At 49.7% G+C, this 19,008-nt stretch overlaps 1 long non-coding RNA gene across 1 annotated transcript in view; it reads right to left on the bottom strand.

Moving 5' to 3' along the window:
* The window catches only part of LOC140422746 (uncharacterized), an 89,517-nt gene that overhangs the window by 25,968 nt on the left and 44,541 nt on the right, over positions 1–19,008 (bottom strand). Inside the window, exon 2 of the long non-coding RNA XR_011947577.1 lies at positions 3,248–3,302. This is a non-coding gene — a long non-coding RNA (uncharacterized lncRNA). The remainder of the gene's footprint in view (positions 1–3,247; positions 3,303–19,008) is intronic.

Consider the following 19,008-nt stretch of genomic DNA (forward strand, 5'->3'; position numbering starts at 1 on the left):
AATGCCCGTGGGCCCTGGGTGACACTCCTGGGTGGGATGGAGGGCAGCTGGAGTGGCACGGCCAGTCCTGGAGGCTCCCCATTGTCTGCACCATGGTGTCAATGCCCTCAGCGATGCTCCTCATTGACTGGGTCATGCCTCAGCAATGTCCACCTGTGCCTGGGACATGTCCCTCAGTGACTGAGACATGATATTGAGGCCCTCAGCCATGAACCATGCCTTGGCTCAGATGTCATGCTCCAGGCTTTCCACTGCGGTCATCACCATTGCAGTGTAGGCCTGGGTGTCATGCAATGCCGGCACCATCTCCTGCGCCTGAAGCCTTTGGGATTCCTCCAGTCGGCTTTGCAGCAACTGGACGGTCACTGACAACCCCTCCTGCATCTCATGGCTCTGGCCTATCATCTGCATCAGCTCTGGGAGAACCCAATCCAGAGGCTCGGCACTGATTGGGACTCAACTGAGCCCTGAGATCTAGCAGCTGCCTCTTTTGGATGTTCCTGCCTCCACCTGATGTGCATCAGCAGATGTGTCGCGCTCACCAGATAGTGACACAAGACTGTCTGCTAATGTCACCCCCCAAAGGTATGTGTCTCTGCGCTGGGGGAAGGTGTGGGTGTTAGCTTTGATGCATTTCCGGTGTTCTCCTCTGAGCTCTCCTCAGAGGTGGTCTCTTGGGTGGCGGGGGGGGTAGTGACTCCGAATGGCGCGGCCTCATCAGACGGTGACCCTGCGCGGCAATGGACATGTGTTCAGTGGGAGGGAAGGATAAGTTTGTGGGCCATCAACAATTCACTTGAGACAGGTCACCTGGGTGAAGGGGCAGTGGATCCTCACTTCACTGCCGCAGGCCAATCTCGCTGTGGGTCACTGCTCCCTCCTTAAGCAGCCCTGTGATCTCGAGTGCCCTTACCTCATAGGGAGTGAGGACTCTTGCAGCTCCAGGATTCCGCCACCACCCACCTTCAACCTTTCCCTCTTACTATGAGTTATCTTCTCCTACGGGGACAAAGAGAGGGCACCACATGTGTGGGCACCGCACCTAGACATGAAGGAGTTGTGATAGTAGGTGAGAGGGGTTTCTGAGGAGCAAACACGGAGGCCGGATGTTGAGAGGGTGCAAGGTGTCAGTCAGTGGATTGGTGCTGGGGGTCCGGAGTCGAGAAGTGAAGGGTGGCAGATGGGACGGGACTGATGCCAGGAGAGAGGTGGTAACTTACCCTTGCAGCTCGTAGGAGGTTGTTAATTTCCTTCCTACATTGGATGGAAGTCCTCCTGGTCATGCTGCCCACACACACTGCAGCTGCCACCACCTCTGAGGCGGCATTGCTCGCTCTGCTGCTGGTTATCACTCACCCCCCTCCCCTCCCTCCCCCCCCCTCGGGTTACAGGGTGCCCAGCCTCTCCTCCATGGCATCCAGAAGCCTGGCCAGGTCGGCATCTCCAAAGCAAGGAGGTGGTCTCCGCGCTGCCATCCTTGTGGTTTGACTGGGAATGAGTGCTGAGGGACTGTTTAATTGCACCTCCCGCTAGTTGGCTGCGAGCAGCTGAGCTGCTAGTCGGGCCACTCAAACGCCTGGGGACACAGGCATGGTGAGTTTCGCGTGGGGGCTTATTTCTTGCACTAAGTGTGGGTGAATACCGATCTCGATCGTGCCATTACAACCGGCGTACATCACCCAGCGAATCCTGCCCAAAATGCCATAGTCATTTTTCGGGTCAATCGTGCATAACCTCACGACTATGCAATTCAATTCCTCTAGAATTGAAGCCTCATGCTTGGTTTGCTTGTTTTTTTAATGGCCTCGCTACCTGTGGCACAATTTTTAGCGAGCGTTGTACTTCCATCCCAAGATTCCTTTGTTTCTCTACCCAACCAAAACCTTCACCTTCCAATTAATGAGTGACCACCCCCTCCCCCTCCACCACCCCATTCTTCCTGATAAAGTGTACTTCCACACATTTATCTTTGTTGAACTGAATTTGCCAATTTTTTGCCCTTTCTGCAAGTTTATTAATGTCCCCCCGTAATTTGTTGCAATCCTCCCCAGTCTTGATGGTTTACCCGATTTGGTGTCACCTGCAGATTTAGAAATTGTGCCATTGATTCCAAAGTCCAAATTGTTAAGTTAACTTGTGAACTGCAGAGGTCCCAGCACTGATCCTTGTAGAACACCACTTCCCACATCCTGCCACCCTGAATTACCCTTTATTCCCACTCTCTGCTTTCAGTCAGAAATCCATTTTGTCACTTCTCCCCTTATTGCACAATCTCTGTCTTTATTCAGTAGTTTGCTGCAGGGAACCTTATCATTGTTTGCTCTTTCTCTCACCTTCTCAAAAAACTTCAAGAATGTTGGTCAAGCATGATTTTTCCTATGAAGTTCATGTATTTTCTTTTCTGAGGGCGGACCCCCCTTACTGCACCAAACTAACTTCTCCACATCATCAAGGCATCCCCGGGCCCAATCCCTGGCATGGGCAACCTGGCATTCAGGTACCTTTTCCCTGTCAGCCTGGCACCCTGTCAGTGCCCCTGCCAGCATGGCAGTGCCAACTGAGCACCCTGGCAGGCCAGGGTGGCACTGCCAGGGTGATGATGCCAAGGCGACCACCCATCCCAGAGCCCGACCAGTCGAGGGTCTCTAATGGCTTGGGAAGACCTCCCAGGTGCTGTTACGCTTGGTCCGCCTTTGTGTGGCCGAGTGCGAAAATGGCGCCCTGTCGAGGACTCCCAGGCGAGGCCATTTGTTCTCGGGCCCTGGCAGAATATGGCACAGACATCTTTGAAGGCGAGATCCAGAACGCGATGTCTTGCGAGATCTCGTTAAATCTCGTGAGGCATTTTGAGCGTTGCAAATCTCACGAGAGGTCTCTCGCGAGATTAAACGTCCTCGTCGCATGACCAAGTCGGGTGCAACAAGGCCAGTAAATTGCACCCAAGATGTTCTTCTATTTTCTCCTTTAGGAGGAATTCCATTATTTTTCCAACTTCCAATATCAAACAAATTGGCCTAGAATTCGCTGGACTTGTTCTGTCCGCCTTATGCATTGGAATTACATTAACTATCTGCCACTCCTCTGGTACTGCACATTTTACTAACAAATTGTTGAATGTATGGAATAATGCCTCCGCCATCTCTTCCCTACACTTTTTTTCAAAATACGTGGCTGAAATGCATATAGACCAAGGATTTATCCTCTTTGAGTTTATTCAATACATTTAAATTTTTTAAAATGCGCTCACCTAATTTCTCACCTCATCATTCAATGTTAATCCCATGTCAATCTGCTCCATCTCCCTGGTAAATAGCAAAGTGAAATAATTATTTCATACAAAAACAGAAAATACTGGACAATCTTAACAGGTCTGACAGCATCTGTGGAGAGACAATGGAGCTAATGTTTCGAGGCTGGGTGACTCTTTGTCAAAGCTGGAGAGAACTGGAAATGGGGTCAGATTTATACTGTAGTGGAGGGGCATGGAGCAGTGAGGCTGGATAGGGGACCAGCTATAGGTGGAGATTGACAAAGCTGTTGAGGACAGAGGACAAAAGGCGTGTAAATGGGATGAATAAGGCTCAGAAGGGTGTTGATAGTGGCACTTAAAGAGATTAGAATGTATGAATGGCAGAACACAGGTGAGCAGTGTGTCAAAGGCAACGAGGAACAGTTGGTCAAGTGGACTGGGGGGGCGGAAAAACAGGGGGCGTGAACCACTCCGGCGTTGGGCCGCCTCAAAGGTGCAGAATCCTCCGCACCTTCAGGGGCTAGGCCCGCCCCGGAGTGGTTGGCGCCCCGCCGGTCGGCGGGTTAGGGGCCTGGCACCACGCCAACTGGCATCGAAGGGCCTCCGCCGGCCGGCGCGAGTCGACGCAGCGCGCGCTGGCATCATCCCCACGCATGCGCACAAGGAATCACTTCCACACGGGGAATGGCGGATGACCACGGCCTCCACTGCGGAAGGAACAGAGTGCACCCATGGCACAGGCCCGCCTGCGAATCGGTGGACCCCGACCATGGGCCAGGCCATCGTGGGGGCACATCCTGGGGCCAGATCCCCCCACCACCCCCCAAGAACCCCGGAGCCCGTCCGCGACGCCAGGTCCCGCCGGTAAGGGACCAACTCTAATTTACGCCGGCGGGACCGGCATAGAACGGGCGGGACTTCGGCCCATCGCGGGCCGGAGAGTCCGGGCAGCCCCGGGGCCCATTGAGTCGCGCCGGACCCTGCCATTCTCCGAGGCAGGCAGCGCGACTCACGCCGGGCCGGTTTTCGGGGGGGGGGGCGTGAGAATTGGGAGCACGGCTGGGACGGGATTCACGCCGACCCCCGGCGATTCTCTCACCTGGCGGGGGGTCGGAGAATCCCGCCCAGGGTGAGGGAAAAACAGATCAATGGAAGAAATGAAAATAAATGGATAGAAATAAAAATGGGGTGAAGATGGAGGAGAGAGCCAGCCACTTCATTCAAAGAATCCTCCTCCGCCAGTTCCGCCAACTCCAGCATGATTCCACCACCAAACACATCTTCCCCTCACTCCCCATCAGACATCCGCACGGTGTTCCCTCCGGGATACCCGGGTTCATCCTCCATCACCCTCAACAACTCACCCTCTTCCCACGGCACCTTCCCATGCAATCGCAGAAGGTGTAACACCTGCCCTTTTACCTCCTTCCTGCTCACCACCTCAGACCCGAAACACTCTTTTCAAGCGAGGCAGCGCTTCATGTGCACCTCTTTCAATCTGGTCGATTGCATTTGCTGCTCCCAATGCGGTCTAGTCTACATTGGAGAGACTAAACGCAGACTGGGCGACCGCTTTTCAGAACCCTTCCAGTCCGCCTGCAAGCAGGACCCAGACCTTCCTGCAGCTTGCCATTTCAATTCTATGATTCTATTAGGCCCACTGCAGGCAAATGGGTTTAGCTTAGATGGGCCTTTTGGTTGGTATAGACCAGTTTGGGTCGAAGAGCCTGTACCTGTGCCGTAGATTCTATGATTCCATGAACTCACCATCCTGCTCTCATGTCCACATGTCCGTCCTTGGCCTGCTGCAATGTTGCAGTGAAGCCCAGCGCAAACTGGAGGAACAGCAATTCTTCCGATTAGGCACATTACAGCCCCCCGGACTTAACCTTGAGTTCAACAACTTCAGACTGTGAACTCGCTCCTCCTGGGTAGCAGGCATTGTCGGCACTGCCTCCTGCTCCTGCAGGCGGTTGAACTCCTCCAACTGCACCTGCAGGCGCTGGAAGGTTGCTGACACCCTCTCATGTAGACCCTGGCTCTGCACCTGCATCTCCAACATTGATGGGATCTTCCTTTCCAGAAGCACGAGACTCGACTGGCTCCCTGAGGACTGGTGGATAGCCAATGCTGTACCATTATTTAAGAAAGGTTGCAAGGATAATCCGGGTAATTATAGGCCAGTGAGCTTGACGTTAGTGATAGTGAAATTGTTGGAAAAGATTCTCAGAGATAGGGGGCGGGATTCTCCAAAATGGAGGCAGAGTGTCCACGTCATCGCAAACGGCGTCGCGTTTTACGACGGTGCGAACAGGCCGCTCCCACGTCGAATTCTGGCCCCTACAGGGGGCCAGCATGGCGGCTGGAGTGGTTCGCGACACTACAGCCGCAGATCCCGGCGCAAACTGGGCGCCGCGGGATCCGCACATGCACAGTTGCGCCGGCGCCAACGATGACATGCGCAGTGGCGCCGGTGCCAACCGACGCATGTGCGGTAACCTCGCGGAGCGCTCCGGCCCCTCACCAACATGGCGCCGGGGTTCTGGGGCCGGTCACGCAAGGAAGTAGGCCTGGGGGGGTGGCGGGGAGAGGCCGGCCCGCCGATCGGAGAGCCCCGATCGCGGGCCAGACCCCATCAGAGGCCCCCTGCGGGAACGGAGCCCCCCTCCCCCACCTCCTCCCCCCCCCCCCCCCCCACCCACAGCTGCTCCCCAAGCCTTTGTGCCGAGTACCTGCCAGCAGCGACCAGGTGTGGACGGTGCCGGCGGGACTAGGCCGTTTACGCGCGGCCGCTCGGCCCATCCGGGCCGGAGAATCGCCGCTCGCTCGCCGTTTCCGGCGATTCTCCGAGCGGCCCGGCGCGATAATGGCAACGTGATGGCAGTAAGACAAAGATTTGGTGTAACCTGCGCAACCGAAGCCGATCACTAATCACAATCCCGTCCCACACCCAAAGACAGGTGTGAGCCAATTTTTGAACTCACGTTTTCAACTTACTGACCACAATGGCGGTCAGAAGGGACCCAATGACTTAATGTGGGGGAAGCTCTTTCCATCTTCTGGTGTTGCAATGAAAATTAACATGTTGTTTTGCATTGTAATCGATAGATTGCGACATGACAAAGCGTTAATTTTAGGTGTATTCTGGGGTGGCTGCTGGAATTGATCATATGATCGAACAAGATCTAAAGTTGATACTGCGTACGAAGTTAGAGAGCTAAAGAACTGAAAGAATTTAATGCTCTAAATATTAATGGTGATTTTTAAAATCATTTGATCAATCACTGCACTTAGGAGACCAGAAGAGTAACTTTTCGGCCCCCCTTACAGGGACCTGCAGTTGGCAGGACAAGTGTATCTGATACAAAACTTGAATTTGCTTATTGTTATGACTTCATGGACGAACCAGCAGGAAACACAATTTACATACAACAAGCATCAGTTGCTTTGGAAGTCTAGCCAAAATTCAGAACAGCTTTGAATCTTGTTTTTTCTTCCCCATCCCTGATGTTTATCGTGTCGTATCTGGAGGAGGAGGAACAGCTGTAGGTTTAGCCACCGGTCTGGCTAATTTAAGCTGTGTTCTTTGTTTGCAAGAGGAGCATCCTGTTCAAGCTCATGTCTTTTGAGAGGTTGAGGCGCAGGGGAGGAGAAGATTCACATCTGTTGCTCTCAGTTGGTTTTGTGCCATTGCTTGGCATTCGGCGCTGCCACTGTTTCATTACCTCAGTCCATCTGCTCGCATTCTGCAACCACGGCCACCCCAGTAAACCTTTTCCTCTCTCTGCATTAATTTGGTCATCATGCTCCATTCTGGACAGAAAAGTGGTGCGTGAACTTTCATAACTTGCACTGCTGCGTTCTGTTCACAACCTCGTCTGACTTGGCTTCAGTAATCTGCCGTGCTGTTGCTTTGGTGATTAACTTAATATTGTGAATCCATGCGGGACTGTGGTTATAATCTCAAGAGTTATTATTTCTCTGTAGCTCACGACGGGCACCTCACATGAATACAGAAGCCTGAATGATACCAACGCGTGCAACGTCCTCACTTTCAATTGATGCTGCCATCATTTACCATCAAAATTCAAACAGCTGGGAATCCGCAGGCACCAGAGTTAGTCTCTTTCCGTCCACTCTGGCTCATCAAATGTTTAATTTAGCGTAAGATTCTTTGGCTTTTAATTCTGACCTTAATCTTCATTGCCTCTTTGCCTCACTTGCCACCATCGTTTTGACCAGGCTGTGCTCCACTTCAGTAAGTCTCTTCCTGCAACGCAGGGTCATAGAGTCATAGCGTCACAGAAGTTTACAGCATGAAAACAGGCCCTTCGGCCCAACTTGTCCATGCTGCCCAGTTTTTACCACTCCGCTAGTCCCAATTGCCAGCATTTGGCCCAAATCCCTCGATGCCCAGCTTTCCCATATAACTGTCTAAATGCTTTTTGAAAGAGAAACTTGAACTCGCCTCTACTATTGCCCCTGGTAGCTCGTTCCAGACACTCACCACCTCTGTGAAAGAATTGCCCCGCTCGACCCTTTTGGATCTCTCCCCTCTTACCTTAAACCTTGGCCTCTAGTTTAAGACTCCCCTAACTTTGGGAAAAAATGTTGACTACCTATCTTATCTATGCCCTCATTATTTTATAGACCTCTATAAGATCACCCCGAAGCCTCCTACTGGAAATAAGTCCCAGTCTATCCAGCCTTTCCTTATTACTCAAACCATCAAGTCCCAGTAGCATCCTAGTAAATCATTTCTGCACTCTTTCCAGTTTAATAATATGGTGACCAGAACTGTACTCAGTATTCCAAGTGTGGCCCTACTAATGTCTTTTACAACTTCAGTAAGATGTCCTAACTCCTGTATTTAATATTCTGACCAATGAAACCAAGCTTGTCGAATGCCTTCTTCACCACCCTGTCCACCTGTGACCCGACTTTCAAGGAGCTATGTACCCCGAGATCTCTTTGTTCTATAACTCTCCCCAACTCCCTACCATTAACTGAGTAGGTCCTGCCCCCGTTCAATGTACCAAAATGCATCACCTCACATTTATCTAAATTAAACTCCATCTGCCATTCATCGGCCCACTGGCCCAATTGATCAAATCCCATTGCAATCCCAGATAACCTTTTTCACTGTCCACTATACCACCAATCTTGGTGTCATCTGCAAACTTATTAACCATGCTTCCTATACGCAGAGGTTTGCAGCCTTACACTCACCCCATCTTTATAACCGTCTATTGTTTATCATTCCCCACTACCACTTTATTATTTATCCAAATGGCATGAATGGCTTCCATTTATCTTTCCCTTTGTTCTTTTTATGGTGTTGACATTGTTTCATAACCAATGTTTTGGTGTTTATTGTAATGTGGCATTTTGGTCCATTTATTGAATGATGTTGTGCTACCCAAGGTTTCACCGCAGAGTACTATGCAAGCTACTTTCAAACCTCTCAACAATCTTGCTGATCCTACACACATTCCTCTTAGATTGCATGGTAAATTATTTCTTGCTGATGGTGCAATCGGGTCTGCAGCACGATGCATGCATGTGGAATTATTTACAGGGGATCTTCTTCAGCGCTTCTGTGGATCCTTCGTCATAACTTCGGAAGACATCTGTTGGAAACACCACTTGTGCTTATGATCGCGCTTGTCGTTCAACTTCCTCCAAAGCTTCAACAACGGAGCGAGAGGAGGCCCGAGGAAATCTATCCCATTGTGTTATCTGCCAGAGAATTAGTCTGCATAGGAATAATAGGAACAGGAGTTGGTTGTTTCAGTCCCTGAAGATTGCCCTGCAGTTGACTGATCTGCACCTCAACTCCATCTCCCCACCTTTGCTCCACATTCCTTGTCCTCTTGTGTGATTGTCCCAGCATCCGTAGACTTTTGTGGGAGAGAATTCCAAATGTCTCTTTCTACAATCTTATTTTGTTTAGGTCCTGCATATAGTGGAAAGTTTTGTGCTCTCGCCTTCCCCTTAAGGATTCTCCCAAAACTTAACCTTTAAATGGGGAGAATTCTAAGACCATGTGGTCTTTTTTTACTTTAGAAAGATTCGATTATCTATTATATGTTATGAATACGCTGTTAAATCAGGAACACATTTCTATGGGAGATCAGGCTTTGTCGGATTTACAGTATTGTACAGCTTATTTTTACATATGACACAGTATAATCTCCTAAATAGCCATATACATCACTCTTCAGTATTTCAACTATACTTTCATAGAGAGTAGACTCCTCAAAGAAGGTCTGTCTCTCATACATAGATAGGCGATGTGAATGATGGGCAAGTTATGGACAGGGGAGAGAGACAAACTGTTCTTTATTTTCCTTATGTTTGTGTAATCAGTGGTCTTTCAATTTTTGAAATAGGCTGTGGTGTGTTTCCCCAAATCCTTTGTCTGTGAGGCCAATTTTTAAGCGATATGCAGCAACCTCTCTTTCAGATTAAATCAAACATGGGGGCGATTTTCCATCCCGTTATGGGTGGAAACTCGTGAGAGGACCATAGCGGGATTTGAGATCGGCGGATCCAGCGCGGGCGTGAACCTGATTACCATTAATTTACATACATTTTAATATTCAAAATCTTCCAGGAACACCGATGTTCCCAACCGCTGGCTTGTAATAACCTCACCGGGAATCACTGCTGGCCGGAGGCTAGTGTAGCCCCAGGTGGTCAGGGTCATGGCAGGAGAGGGGTTGGTGCCCCGAAGACCCGATGCCGGTGATTGAGGGGGTGTGGGGGGGGGGGCATGCCGTTGATGATTAGAAAGATGTGGGGCAATGCCGGCGATGATGGGGGTGAAGGGTCATTAACCAGGATTTGGGATTGAGGCACTCAAGTCTCGACACTCACAACGATGGCGCAAAACACGCCTCCCTTCTAAAAGATGGCAAAGTCTGGCAAGAATTCTCTGGGGTGAAACACGCTGGTTTTCAGCCAGAACCTGACACTTTGGTTGGAATTCTTTGGACCCGCTGCAGTGAATAGAGTTTTTGTTGAGTGCCAAATTCTCCGTTCTCACTGGCAGCAGTGGCGGGGCAAATGGGATTGGTGAATCCCAGCCTTTGCCTCCTTTTTGGGAAAATTCCGCTCATTACTTATTCATACATTCAAACCCAGGGGATGATCGTGGCACCTTGATCGCACACATGAGCGCAGAAGAAGGAATTAGGAAAGAAAAGAGTTTAACAACGAGGAATAACTTAAAAACAAACCAAAGATATGGACATTAATTCATGTGAATTTCAGAGGCTAGTGAGAGTTTATTCATGTTGGAGTTAAATTTAGGTGGATCAGCAGGAGCTTCAGAATTCCTTTAAAGTTGGTGATGCACAGAAAGCTGAGGTTGGTACCCAGAGATTTGGTCCACTCTTCAGAAAATGGCAGGAATCTTCCAGAGAACCAGGCTTCAAGGAGGTTTACACTTGAGGCAGGTTTTGTTGTCAGCCTGAAGTCTGACTTTGATGTTGTCAGGCTGGATGTTAACAGCAGACTGGGAGTCCAGGAATGTAACATTAAAACTTTCCAAACGGCAAAGGAGATAAGGTACTGTGGTGTTGCCCATTGATGACTCAGTTTCAGGTGAACAACCAGTTTCTACGTCTCTGATCAAAATCCATTCTTTGCCTTAGGAAATAGATGGTGGCTATTAGCACATCCTCGGGTATAACAGGTTTTGATGGTTCTTTTATGTCCAGGCTGGGGGTACAGTCTTTCTGCTGTTCGCTTATTTCATTGATTGCAATGGGTCCACATAATGATAGGTGTGAGATGCCACAAGGATAAGGTTTGTCCTGTAATACTGTAGGGCAGCACGGTAGCACAAGTGGCTAGCACTGTGGCTTCACAGCGCCAGGGTCCCAGGTTCGATTCCCCTCTGGGTCACTGTCTGTGCGGAGTCTGCACATTTTCCCCATGTCTGCGTGGGTTTCCTCCGGGTGCTCCGATTTCCTCCCACAGTCCAAGACGTGCAGGTTTGGTGGATTGGCCATGCTAAATTGCCCTTAGTGTCCAAAAAGGTTGGAGGGGTTATTGGTTTACGGGGATAGGGTGGAAGTGAGTGCTTAGGTGGGTCGGTGCAGACTCGATGGGCCGAATGGCCTCCTTTTGCACTTTTTGTTCTATGTTCTATGACATTTCCAGAACTGTAGCCAACTTGCAAATCACGTGACCTGTAGCAGCCATGTTTTTGATTCCGCAAAGTCAATTTTTAAATAAGCAGAAAGTAATGTTTGATTGAGACATTTTATGATCTCTTTCATGTCTTACGGGCATGGCAAAATAATATGCATTTCGGAGCTTTCTCAGGAGGTCTAAATTATTTTGCAAACAATGAGTTACATTTGAAGTCTATCGTTTTGTAGGCAGGCACATCAATTAATTTGCACACAGCAAGATTCCACAAACATCACTGAGATCATTGAGCCGTTCATGCAATGCGATACTTTGGATCTTTTATTTTGAACAATTGAGTTGAAATGCACCATTCAAATAGTTTTCTTATAAAATAAAGTACCTGACCCAGATTTTGAATTACAAAAATCCTTCAAGATCTTTTGCATGTTTCTCTCCAATTCCATCAGTCTGTGGTTTCTTTCAAGAAATTGTAGAGTTTTAATGTAGTTGAGACTTGCAGTAAATATAATTTGGAACAAACAATTGGGAAGGAGATTTGTCTGCTTTTGTAATACACTGTAACCTCTCTAATCCAGAAATGTTATGTTCGGCATCACCAGGGACGGATTCTTCTTTCCGGGGACTAAGTCCCCATGGCGGCGGGAAAACCGGCGCGAACCACTCCGGTGTCAACTGCCCCGAAAGTGCGGAATTCTCCACAGTTCCGGGGGCTAGGTGGACGGCGGAGGGGTTGGTGCCGCGCCAGCCAGCGGCGGAGGGACTGCGCGAGTTAGCACATGCGCCGAAGGGCCGGCGTGATCATGTGCATGCGCGGAACCGCCGGAGTGGTTCCGCTCATGCGCAGACCGGCCGGCGTTTTCTGGGGCATGCGCAGGAGGTTGTCCTCTCTGTGCCGGCCATGGTGGAGCCCTACAGGGGCCGGCGCGGAAGGAAGAAGTGCCCCCACAGCACAGGCCAGCCCGTCGATCGGTGGGCCCCGATCGCGGCCAGGCCACCGTGGGGACCACCCCCCCCCCCCCCCCCCCCCCCCCCGAGGACCGCCCCAGCCGACTTACCTGCCAGGTCCCAATGTGTGGGACCATGTCTAATCCACGCCGGCGGGACTGGCCAAAAACGGACGGCTGCCCGGCCCACCGGGGCCCGGAGAATTGCCGGAGGGGCCGCTGTTCCGCGCCGCCCCCGGGGATTCTCCGACCTGGCGGGGGGTCGGAGAATCCCGCTGCACTTGTCCGGAAATTCTTTGAGTGGACCCAAGCAACTCATGGCATCATTTTAGTGCAGTAAATTGGGAGCAGGAACATGGAAGATACAAAGCTGGATAAGAAAAATAATTTTTAATCATTGTTTTACAATAATTTTTTCACTATGCTTAATGCTTCAGGTAAATATTTATATCCATGTTTTTTTGTGGCTCACACACTTGTGGGGTCAGCATGATAATACTATTCTGTAATCCAGAAAATTAAGAGTACCAACAATCTGCAGTAACTTTTTTGAGAAAGCTTTATTCAGAGAGAGCGAAAGAGAGAGATGACCTAAAAGAGTGTCATATCATTTTTATTCAGGTAGTGGCATGAAAAGTGATAAATTATGCATTTTCATAGAATCCCTACAGAAGGAGGCCAATAGGCCCATCAAAAGAGCACTCAACCCAGGCCCACTCTACCCTATTCCCGTAACCTAACCTGCCCATTCCTGGACACTAGGAGGCAATTCAGCATGGCCAATCGCTTAACCTGCACATGTTTGGACTGTGGGAGGAAACCAGTGCACCCAGAGCAGATATGGGGAAAAAGTGCAAACTTATTCAAGGCCGGAATCGAACCCGAGACCCTGGCGCTGTGAGGCCGCAGTGCTAACTACTGTGCCACCATGCCGCCCATTTTGATGTGATTTGAATTGGTGTATTGCGTTTAACCACTGGATGGCAATGGATGGGCCAATACTTCCAAACATTGACAAAGCTGAAGCCAACTTTATTGCTCCTTTATCTTCAACTCAATCAAATGCATTGGCCAAGATTCTCCCCTCTGGGGACTAAGTCCGCACGCCGGCGGGATAACCGTCACCAACCACTCCACATTTTCGGGGGGGGGGTGGTGGGTGGAAGGTGGACTGGTTGGTGCTGCTCCAGACAACACCTAAGTAATGTCGCGAGTTCGCACATGTGCCGAAGGGCCGGCGTGATCTCACGCATGCGCAGAACGGCTGGCGTGGTTCCACTCATGCGCAGACCAATGGCCTTATTTTGGCACATGCGCGGGGGGTTCTCTTCTAAGCACGGCCATGGCGGAGGCCTACAGGGACCTCGCGGAAGAAAGAACAAGCCTGCCCGCAGGTCAGTGGGTCACGATCGTGGGCCAGGCCACTGTGGGGGACCCCCCAAGGCCGGATCCCCCCGCGGCCCCCTGAGGACCGCCCACGCATACTCACCTGCCAGGTCCCGCCGGTGCGTGAGGTGAGTGATTCACGTCGGCAGGACTGGCCAAAAGTGGATGGCCGCTCGGCCCATCGGGGCCCGGAGAATCGCCAGGGGGGCCGCTGTCAATGGCCTCTGACCGGCGTGGCGGGAATCCCGCCCCCACCCGATAAACAGCGTCGGAACATACGGCAGCCGGCATCATGGCGGCGGGGCGGGATTCGCGCCGCCCCCCGGGGATTCTCCGACCCGGCCGGGGGGAGGTCGGAGAAACCCGCCCATTATCTCAGGCTGGGTCAGGAGCAGCAGATCCTTGTTGTACTTCTAAACCCCTAGTCAGCTTCATATATGCTCTGGTGCCAAGATTAATTCTTCACCTTCTGCCATATGCCTGCCCCCATTCCATCTCTACTACTGCCACTGCGGTCTTGCTCCATGAGCTTTGACTTTTCCAATTGGCCCCACCAGCTGGCTCCTTCACAAGTCATAACTTTATCAAAACACATAACTGCTTTCTCAACTCTAAGAAGTCACACGATTTCGTCATCCTGCATCAGTTTTGAGCCCCTGCTCTTCCAGATGTACATTAATGACCTAGACTGTGGTGTTCGGGGCATGATTTCAAAAATTGCTGATGATACAAAGATTGGAAACATTGTCAACTGTTATTGGGATAGTCCCAAACTTCAAAACCTAGACATGTTGGTGGTTGGACAGACAAGTGGCAGATGAAGTTCAATACAAACAAGAGTGAGATGATTCATTTTGGCACAAAGAATATAGATGACAGCGTAAAATAAAGGGAGAAACTCAAAAGGAGGTGCAGGAACAAAGGGGCCTCAGTGTATATATACATAACTCATTGAAGGTGGTAGCACATGTTGAGAAAGCAGTTAATAAAGCATATAGTAGCTTAGGCTTTATTTATAGGGGCATTGAGCATGAGAGTAAGGACGCCATTTTGAACTTGTATGAGACACTGATTGGGCTTCATTTGGAGGTTGCATCCAATCCAGGCTCCATTCTTGAGGAAGGGTTTGAAGACAGAGGAGGGAGTACAGAGATTCACAAGAATGACACCAGGGGTAAACAATTCACAGAATCCTCATAGAATCCCTACAGTGCAGAAGGAGGCCATGCGGCCCATCGAGTCTGCATTGACCCTCTGAATGAGCGCCCTGTCCTAGGCCCAATTCCCCACCCTACCTTTGTAACTTCACCTAGGGACAATTTAGCATATCCAATTCATCTAACCTGCACATCTTTAGACAGTGGGAGGAAACTGGAGCACCCGGAGGAAACCCACGCAGACACGGGAAGAATGTGCAAACTCCACATAGACAGTCACCCGAGGTTGGAATTGAACCCGGGTCCCTGGCGCTGTGAGGCAGCAGTGCTAACCACTGTGCCATCGCACCGCCCCCATTGCTAAGGAGATAGATTGGAGAGGTTGGAGCTGGTCTCCTTGGAGAAAAGAAGGCTGAGAGGAGACTTGATTGAGGTATTTAAGATCCTGCGGCATACTGGCAGTCAGAAACTGTTCCCTCTCGATAGAGCACTAATGAAAATGAAAATGAAAATCGCTTATTGTCACAAGTAGGCTTCAAATGAAGTTACTGTGAAAAGCCCCTAGTCGCCACATTCCGGTGCCTGTTCATGGAGGCTGGTACGGGACTAGAAGGCAGAAATTCAAAATAATTGGCACAAGGGTGAAAAGTAACGTGAGGAAAATTATTTTCTCTGAGGGGGTGGGTGGAGTCTGGAATGAACTTCCTGGGAGGGTGGTGGAGGCTGGTTTGATCAAGGTATCCAAAAGAGAATTGAATTGCCATCTAAAAAGAAAGAATGTGTGAGGTCACACAGATAATGCAGGGGAGTGGGACTAAGTAGAATGCACTTCCAGGGAGCCAGTGCGGACTCGATGGGCCAAATGGCCGCCTTCTGCACTGTAAGATTCTGTGATTCTGTGAAGTTCTCTCTTCACTGGCTCCCTAATACACAATGTGTTGACTTCAAAATATTTTTACTTGTTTTGAAATACCTCCAGGCTTCACACACCCTTCTCAGCCCTACTTCACTCTGAATCTTCCCCGGTCTAACACTCGGCATATGAAAATCTAATCTTCAGCTACAAGTCTTGTTGCTATGCTATGCTCCTTTACGCTGGATCCTTGTCATCTCCCTTACTACCTCATAAAAGCTGCTTTAAATCTTTCTATTCAACCGTGCTTTCTCCTTCCACCTTAAATCTTTCTGGCACCCTATACACCCTAGGCTATGAAGATTTCTTCCCATGTGCGAAGAGCACCATAGTAATTTTTATTCATATGGTTGAGGAAACAATTATGGTTCAATACTAAGGTTGACAATCCATGCAAAAGCTTCAGCTGACACAATGTGAATGGTTGTGATGCCACCCGGACTGGGTCTCTCAGGGCAGAGGTTCAGTATTGTGGGTGGGCGATGGCCTGGCTTGGATAAGTACAGCCACAATCCTTTGACAATGGGCTGCTTTGTTTGCTGTAAGCAGGAGAAAGTCTTTGAGGAGGATGTTCCCTGAAGACATCAGGGGCGTCATTCTCCGACCCCCCGCCGGGTCGGAGAATGGCCGTTGGCCGCCGTGAATCCCGCCCCCGCCCCCGCCGAAGTCTCCGGTACCAGAGATTGGGCGGGGGCGGGAATCGGGCCGCGCCGGTTGGTGGGACCCGGATGGGCCGAAGTCCCGCCCAGAACCCAGAAATTGCCTGTCCCGCCGGCGTAAATCAAAGCTGGTATTTACCGGCAGGACCAGGCGGTGTGGGCGGGCACCGGGGTCCTGGGGGGGGGGGGGCGCGGGGCGATCTGACCCTGGGGGGTGCCCCCACGGTGGCCTGGCCCGCGATCGGGGCCCACCGATCCGCGGGCGGGCCTGTGCCGTGGGGGCACTCCACCATGGCGGAGGCGGAAGAGACTCTCCCCACTGCGCATGTGCGGGAAACTGTCGGCGGCCGCTGACGCTCCCGCGCATGCGCCGCATTTCTGCACCAGCTGGCGGGGCAACAAACGCCATTTCCGCCAGCTGCTGGGGCAACAAATGCCATTTCCGCCAGCTGGCGGGGCAGAAATCACTCCGGCGCCGGCCTAGCCCCTCAATGTTGGGGCTCGGCCCCCAAACATGCGGAGCATTCCGCACCTTTGGGCCGGCGCGATGCCTATCTGATTGGTGCCGTTTTTGGCGCCAGTCGGCGGACATCGCGCCGTTGGGGGAGAATTTCACCCCAGGAGTGCACAGGAATCCAAGTGAGCTGTGTTGATCTCAATATGCCAGAGATTATCTTCACGATTTCCCACAGGTACATATTGACTATATTTATGTGGCAGCTCCTGTGCCAGATTGAACATAAGAGCATAGTAATATAAGAGCTATGAGCAGGAGTCAGCAATTCAGCCTCCCAAGCACGCTTCACCATTCAATACAATCATGGCTGATCTTATCTTGGCCTCAACTCTACTTTCCCACCCATTCTCCATAATCCTCCGACCATTACTAATTAAAAATCTGTCTATCTCTTCCTTAAATTTATTCAATGCCCCAGCATCTCCTGCACTCTGGGGTAATGCATTCCACAGATTCACGACCCTATGAGGGAAGTAATTTCTCCTCATTGCTGTTTCAAATCTGCAGTCCTTTATTCTAAAACTATGACCTCTTGTACTAGATCGCCCCACAAGAGGAAGAATTCGCTCTACATCTACTTTGTCAATACTTTTTATCATCTTATATACGTCAATTATATTCTCCTAAACTCTGGAGAGTATAGTCCTAAACTGCTCAATCTCTCTGCATAAGACAAATCTCTGGAATAAATGTAGTGAACCTTGTCTGAACTGCTTTGAATGCAACTACATCCCTCCTCAAGTAAGGGGACCAAAACCATACACAATACTCCACGTGGTCTCACCAACACTTCCCTACTTTTATTCCTTTAGCTAAAAAGGTTAAATTTCCATTTGCCTTCCCTATTACCTGCTGTACCTATGTACTAGTTTTCTGCAATTTATGCATGTGGACACCCAAATCATTCTGTACCAAAGCACTCTGAAGTTCCTTTCCATTTCGCTAATAAGTTGCCTTTCCATTTTTCCGACTAAAATGGACAATCTCACACTTATCCACTTTAAATTCTATCTGCCAAATTTAGGCCCATTCACCTAACTTATCTATATCCATTTGTAAATTTCTTATTTCCTTATTGCAACTTACTATCCCACCTATTTTGGTCTCAACTGCAAATTTGGCTATCGTACCTATCCTGGCATCCAAATTATTAAATAATTACTTCTTGCCAACCAGAAAAAGACCCATTTATCCCGACTCTGTCTTCTGTCCGTCAGCCAGTCTTCTAACCAAGATAATAAATTATCCCTAATCCCATGTGATATTACCTTGTGTATTAACCTTTTGAGCAGCACATTATCAAATGCCTTCCGGACATCCAGATACATTGCATCTATAGGATCACCATTATCCACTTTGCTTTTTAAACCTTCGAAGAACTCTAGCAAATTAGTCAAACATGATTTACCCTTCATAAAACCATACTGACTTTGATAGATTGTGATTTGACTTTCCAAGTCCCCTGTTATTACTTCCTTAATAATTCTAGCAATTTCCCAATGACCCATCTTATAGTTTCCTATAGTTTCCTACTTTCTGCCTCCCTCCCTTTTTGAATAAGGGCGTTACATTAGCATTTTTCCAATCCATTGGAATCCTTCCTGTGCCCAGGAAATTTTGGAGTACTATAATCAATGGATCCACTATCTCCACTGCCACTCCCTTTAAGACCCTAGGATGTAGGCCATCAGGCACAGGGAACTTGCCCGCCTTCAATCCCAGTAGCTTGTTTAGTACTTTTCCCCTATTGATGAAGATTGTTCTAAGTTCCTCCCTTTCTATTATCTCTGCATTACCTGTTATTATTGAAATAGTACTAGTGTCCTCCGCCATGAAAACTGATGCTCCACCATGAAAACCCTTACTCACATTTGCCCAACCCGTACTCACATTGCCTTATATTACCATCCATACAATCAAAGCCAAAACTACACTAGAGCCTGCGGAAGGTACAAGATTAATTCAGTCGATACTTCAAGACCATCATTGGCCAGATCCCACCCCTCCCTGAAAACTATA

This window comes from Scyliorhinus torazame, chromosome 5 (assembly GCF_047496885.1).
Source record: "Scyliorhinus torazame isolate Kashiwa2021f chromosome 5, sScyTor2.1, whole genome shotgun sequence".
Classification (NCBI taxonomy): Eukaryota; Metazoa; Chordata; class Chondrichthyes; order Carcharhiniformes; family Scyliorhinidae; genus Scyliorhinus; species Scyliorhinus torazame.